Source organism: Neophocaena asiaeorientalis, unplaced genomic scaffold, assembly GCF_003031525.2.
Source record: "Neophocaena asiaeorientalis asiaeorientalis breed wild unplaced genomic scaffold, Neophocaena_asiaeorientalis_V1.1 scaffold613, whole genome shotgun sequence".
NCBI classification, from domain to species: Eukaryota; Metazoa; Chordata; class Mammalia; order Artiodactyla; family Phocoenidae; genus Neophocaena; species Neophocaena asiaeorientalis.
In genome coordinates this window covers 1304739-1311695 of record NW_020172685.1, presented here as the reverse complement: position 1 = coordinate 1311695, position 6957 = coordinate 1304739, and the positions used below count along the sequence as shown (strand labels likewise).

The following is a 6957-nucleotide window of genomic DNA, read 5'->3' as shown; positions in this document are numbered from 1 at the left end:
AACAAAAAAATAATAGATACCACAATGATAATTAATATAGGGTGATGTAACAGGGTGGCTGGGTGCTTTTGAATGTGTAGTCAGGAAAAGCCTCCCTGAGAAGGTAACAGGTTGGGAACTAATCCTGCAGAGATTAGAGGTAGAACATTTCAATAAAAGGAGACAATTAATGCCAAGGCCTTGTGGATCCTTTCAGAAGCCGGGTGGGAACATGGCAATAGAGGAGATGGTAGAGAGCAGAAGGGGCCAGGTTGGATAGGGCTCTGTAAGCCAGGACAGGTAATACAATGTTATTCTTTTTTTTTTTTTTTTTAACTTAACTTTAAAAAACTTTTTAAAACTTACCTTTGGCACTTCCCTGGTGGTCCAGTGGGTAAGACTCCATGCTCCCAATGCAGGGGGCCCGGGTTCGATCCCTGGTCGGGGAACTAGATCCCATGTGCATGCTGCAACTAAAGATCCTGCATGCCGCAATGAAGATCCCGCCTACCACAACTAAGACCTGGTGTAGCCAAAATAAATAAATATTTTTTAAAAATTTAAAAAAATTAAAAGAAAAAACTTAAGACCTCTTTTAACATGTTTGCAGTTTGTTGACTTTCTCTGAAAAAATCAAGTTGTAAACTTTCATTGCAAATTAAAAATGAGCTTCTTAAAAATCTCAACTTGACCAGATATGAAACAATTTAAAAACCTTTAAAGGTGTATCGAGAATAACCAAGATTAAAAAAAAAAACCACGTTTGTCATGACCCAAAAGAGGTATCTTTAGGTAAAAATTATAAAATCCCGGGCTTCCCTGGTGGCACAGTGGTTGGGATTCCGCCTGCTGATGCAGGGGACACGGGTTCGTGCCCCGGTGCGGGAGGATCCCGCGTGTCGCAGAGCGGCTGGGCCCGTGGGCCATGGCCGCTGGGCCTGCGCATCTGGAGCCTGTGCTCTGCAGCGGGAGAGGCCATGGCAGTGAGAGGCCCGTGTACCACAAAAAAAAAAAAAAATTATAAAAACCCCATGCAGCATAAACAATGCAGATAGTTCTAGTCATCTGGTCGACAGGCAAGGAGCAAGCAGTTAAGGTCTTCAGCTCCAATCTTTGTTCATTTCTTATTGCAGGAATTTCATGTTCATTTCTTCTTGTTGGATGGCTAAACCGATGACTGCAGAGATGGTAAGCCAGGCATTTACTCGGCACCACCCTGCTCAGTCGTGGGAGTGGATGAATTCTCAGCAGGTGGATAGACTGCATCTGTCTCTTTGCCACCTTGTGGTTGAGGGTTTTCTGGGTGTCTGCATCAGTAGTTGAAGTTGCAGCGGTACCCATGTTGAGGTGGCTATTGACCTCTAGGTCTCCTCTCCTAGATTTTCCTTATCTTCTTCATTGCCTTCCTCTCTAGGCTGTCTGGCTAGGAGGGCCCCTGCGGAATCGTGGTCTCTAACCTGATGCATATTCTGTCTCATGGGTCTACCTTGCTCTGCACCCTGGTTGTAAGCACCCTCCATCCCCACTCTGTGCACAGGAGGGTTGGAATACTGTGGTTCACTCCCGAAGGGTCTCCGCATGTGCAATGGTGGGCCCCGGTAGCGCTCTCCCACCCCACATTCTTCTCCTACCCTCACTATTTTGGTAATTATGCTGCTAACAGCATGGAGGACCCTGCAATGTGGAGCGTATCTATCACACAATCTGCAGCAATATTGACCATCACCAGGGCCTGTAACACATGCTGCCTCCGCCTTCTCTTCTCTTTTCAACAATGTCAAACTCCACCCTTTCTCCATCTCCTACACTGCAAAGGTACTTCCGGGGTTATTCTTATGGCAGTCTGGTGTACAAATACATCTTCCTTGGTGTCATTCCTGTTGATGAAACCACATATGTTTCTTTCTTTCATTTTTTAAAATTTTTTGGCTGTGCCACATGGCATGTGGGATCTTAGTTCCCTGACCAGGGATCGAACCCCTGCCCCCTGCAGTGCAAGTGCGGAGTCTTAACCACTGGACCGCCAGGGAAGTCCCAACACATCTGTTTCTTAGGTTGAACCATTTGGCTATTCGCAAGCCCTTGGGTGCAATGATCTTCTCATCCCTGAAGGCAGGCGGGGGCTGCTCACTGTTGCAGTGATGGTGACTGGGACCCACTGTGGCAGCTGAGGCTCCTCCCAAGGTGTGATGGTAACTAGGCCAGGATGGTGATGGGTCTGCTCAGGGCTCTCTGGGGTCAGGTCTCCATTCCCACTACTGATCTTCCCACTACTTATCTGCAATGTTATTCTTAATAGGATGGGAAAGCATCGAGTGGTTTTTAGAAAATTCAAACGTTTTACTTTGAGATAGTTGTAAATTCACATGTAGTGGTAAGAAATGGTGCCAGAGATCCTGAGTGCGCTATACTCAGTTTCCCCCAAGGTTAACGTCTTGCAACATTGTAATGCAATATCACAGCCAGCATATTGACACTGATATAATCCACTGATTTTATGGAGATCGCCACAGTTTTATTTGTACTCCTTTGTGTGTTTTATCATACGCTGCGTAGTTCCATTCAGTTTTATCACTTGTGTAGAGTCATGTATCCATCTCCCCAGTCAAGATACAGAACAGTTCCATCACCACAAGGAGGCTTTGTGTTGCCCTTTTATGGTCACATCCATGTCCCTCCTACCTCCATCCCCAGCCCTAATCCCTGGCACTCACTAATCTGTTCTCCATTTCTATAATTCTGTCATTTCAAAAATGTTATATGTATGAAATTTACAGTATATCACCTTTCGGGATTGACTTTTTTTCAACATCAATCTGTGTCAATATGCATGTATCAGTAGGTTGTTTCTTCTCATTGCTGAGTAATATGACATGTTTTGGATATACCACAGTTTATTTAACTATCACCCACTGAGTTGGTTCTGGTTTTTGGCTGTTATGAATAAAGCTGCTATGAGGACTTGCATACAGGTGTGAACATTAGTTCTCATTTCTCTTGGATAAATGCCTAAGAGCGTGATTGCTGGGTCATATAGTAGTTGCATATTTAGTTTTTTAAGAAACTGCCAACATATATTCCAGAGCCACTGGGTAATTTTAAGTAGGGGATGATCTGATTTATTATTTTGTTTTTGTTAAGACCATCCTAGATACTATTTGGGACATAGATTTTTCAGGTTGCCAGACACCAGCTCCAAGGTCAAGAGGACAAAGATGATGGCTTGGTCTAGGAAGGCACTGATGGAGAAGGAGAGCAGTGGATTTGACCTCAGGCAAAGGACAGAAATTAGGAGTTATCATTTTTGAGTTTGGCTTCTATTTTAATATGCGTAGGTTCCTCACTGCCCTCCCTCCCTTCCTTCCTTCCTTCCCACTTTATGCTTCCTGAATTGTTAGGGATTTCCTTGTTTGTTTGTTTTCGGACTAAATTCTAAAAAACAGACCAAATCTATGCCTTCATTAACAGATGTGTGCCTTTATAAAGCTCTCCAGAGAATGAGACTAGACACAGGATTTCTTTTTTTCCATCTTACTGTGCTTCCAACTGCCTGAGATACTGTCTCTGCTGCAGAAACCCACCCTCACCCCATTTAAAAAACACTCTGATGAAAGGATTCTGGGTTTTATGGAGAACTAAACAATAACTGCAGTGGGTTGGAAATAGTGATCTGGTTAGTTACGCTGCAGTGCAACTCAAGTGAATGAAAAACTGAACCTGGAACTTGGTATGTGAGCTGGTAGCCTCAAGGGCACATGATCAGTGAGAACTTGTCCAATTCCCTCTCATCTCTGGATTTCTAGGAGATAATCAGGAATGTAGGACGAAGTGTATAGAGTGCATACAATGTGCTACACTCTTAACATATTTCATTTTATTTAATTCTCTATGTCACTCCACGTGGTAGTTAGCTGTCTCTCCATTTTACCTATGCAAAGACAAGGCTCGGAAAGATCAAGTAATTTGCTTAACACTAGTTAGAACACTAGTAGTAGAGTCAAGATTTAAATGAATTCTGTGTGTAACTTTTGTTCTTTCTTTTTCCATGCACAGGCTGAAAGACATGCAGTGGCAGAGCTGACGTATTTGAACTTCTTTCCTGCTTTCTGTAATCATGTTAATCAGGATTCTTTTAGTCTCAGTGATAGAAACCCAGCTCTAAACTGGCTTTGAATAAAAAGGGAAATTTGTAGGCTGACAATTTTAAATATAGCTTCAGGTATAGCTAGATCCAGGTGCTCAAACAATATCATTAGGAGTGAGTTCTCTACATCTCTAGATTCTGCAGTTCCACTTTGTTTCCCATTTTCAGGCAGGCTCTCAAGTCAGGATGATTCCGAGACAGTGCTGACTCACTTTTTCACTTTCCAAGTCTGTGGAGAAAGCCCCTTGTCCAGTTGCTTTGGAAAAGTCCTGAAAGTGGCTTTGGATTGATGTGGGCCTATTTCAATTCTGAAATAATCACTGTGTCCAAAAAATGGAACTAAATGAATTGGTGAGAAATGTGATATGGTTCCACCTCTAGAACTAGGGGATGTGTCAAGCCACGTAAACACAAAGTGGAAAAAAGATAGCTCCTTGAGAAAAATATTGGGCTGCTATTATAAAAAAAAATGGCAGAAAGACATTAGGTAAGACTAAATAATGAAAGGGCACTGTGATACTCTATTAGTACCATCTTATCAAAGCTTTTCCTTTTTCCCTCCCTCCCTCTCTTTCTCCCTTCCTCCTTCTTTCCTTCCCCTTTCCTTTATTTCTATAATGCTTATTAAGTACATTTATATGCATTATTTTCTTAGATACTTTGGACATTACAAGATACATAATAAGGATCTATTATTATTATTCTCATATTATTGAGTAGAACATTGAGACCCAGAGGTTGAAATGACCCTCTTTTCTCTATAAGAATTTGGAGAAAAATTCTTATTTTTTGTGGAGAAAAAATAGTCCAAGCTGGCAAGGTTCAGTGATATTTATATGTCTAAACATGAGAGGGATAATCATCTGTGCCCATGAAGAATCAAACCTGGGACCTTGACCTCATTAGCACTGAGCTACTAGCTCTTTGGAAATATAAGGCAGTGAATGGTATGAGAGAATTAATGCACATCACAAATGTCTAATGTGTTACTAGCCTGAGAAGGCCCAGGGGCAAATACAGCTCATTCTATGACTACAATATGAGCTATATGTCATTGGGAGCCCTGGGAGAGGATTTATAAAGAAACACATTTTATGTACTTAGAAGCAAACCCACTTTTTTATTCATTGTTGACTGTTTTTTTAACATTGAGGGAATTGATGCTTAGTCTAAAGAAGCTATAAATGTGTTCAAGACACAGTAGAATGGGATCTGTGGTTCTTCTGGAAGGGTGATAAATCATAGGCACCATTAGCCTGGCTCTCCTTGATTAAAAGGTGTGTCAAGGTGAGCTTAGGAAATGAACCACCATTGCCTACTGTGATTATGAATCTGAGGTTTAACAGGCTTTCCTGAATCATCTACAGCTTTAAGAGATATCTCTGTCTGAGGCCTGTGCTATCAAAAAATGTCAAAAAGTGAATTGCATAAAAATATCAGGAATATTAACTAATCTTTCTCCACTTTCTACTGGAGTTAATCTGGCAAAAGGAGGCAGCACACTCCTGTGAACAATTATTCATTTAAGACATATTTCATAAATATTTATTGTGTACCTTGTGTCAGTCAAGCACTTGGGTTAAATGGACACATGTGGTCCTTTTCCTCAAAACTCTTACAATCTGTATTGGAGTGGGTAAAATAATAAATAGTACAAGAAGACAGGCAGACATTAGGTTGAATCCTCTCTTCTGCAAATGTTAAAGTTCACACTCTTAGTTTCCTTATCTTTAAATAGGTAAATATTACCTCCTATAGAAATAAAGTTAAAGAGACCATGTCTCTAGGGTGCCTATCATGTGGCAAAAATTAAGATGTCAGGAGTTTTAGCACTTTTCCTGTTTTCTACCATTTTTTCTTGACAAATTACCCTTCTCTTCGTTCTCCCTCCTAACTGATCAAGAACTGAAGGCAAAACTTACTTTATTAGGGGAGAGTCCACCCTGCCTAGATTCTCCTGTATTCTCCCCGTACTAGGACTCATTGACTGAGGCGGGATGCTGGGATTGAGCATAGACTCCTCCATCTTGGAGGAAATAAACATTTTTTCCCTCAAAGGAAAAGAATCACCTTAAATCTAGGGAACATTAATGCATATGCTTTTTATTTATTTATTTCCCATTATGGTTGATTACAGGATGTTGAATACAGTTCCCTGTGCTATACAATAGGACCTTGCTGTTCATGCATTCTATATATATTAGTCTCCATCTGCTAGTCCCAAACTCCCAATCCAACCGTCCCCCGGCCCCCTCCCCCTTGGCAACCACAAATCTATTCTCTCTATGTCTGTGAGTCTGTTTCTCTTTCATAGATAAGTTCATTTGTGTCATATTTTAGATTCCACATATAAGTGATATCATATGGAATTTGTCTCTTTCTGGCTTAACTTCACTTGGTATGATAATCTCTGGGTCCATCCATGTAGCTGCAAATGGCATTATTTCATTCTTCTTTATGGCAGAGTAATATTCCATTGTGTGTGTGTGTGTGTGTGTATGTGTGTATCTTCTTTACCCATTCATCTGTTGATGTACATTTAGGTTGTCTCCGTGTCTTGGCTATTGTAAATAGTGCTGCTATGAACATAGGGGTGCATGTATCTTTTCGAATTATAGTTTTGTCTGGATATAATGCATACGCTTTTTAAATCCAGGAGAAAATATTTACCATTATCTAGCCCAGGTGTGCATCAGAATCACCTTGAGGACCTGGTGAAAATATGTGTAAAAACGCTGATGCAGTAAATCTTAGTTGGGCTTTTCTGTTTAAAAAGTGTTCACCATTGTGAACAGTGGATTCAGTGCTAAAAACAAATAGGATATCAAGCCATG

General features: G+C 41.0%; 1 pseudogene; it reads right to left on the bottom strand.

The window, feature by feature from the left end:
* Window positions 1-1180: 1180 nt before the first annotated feature.
* Window positions 1181-6149, bottom strand: LOC112396218 (nuclease-sensitive element-binding protein 1-like; annotated as a pseudogene).
* Between the last annotated feature and the right edge of the window lie 808 nt (window positions 6150-6957).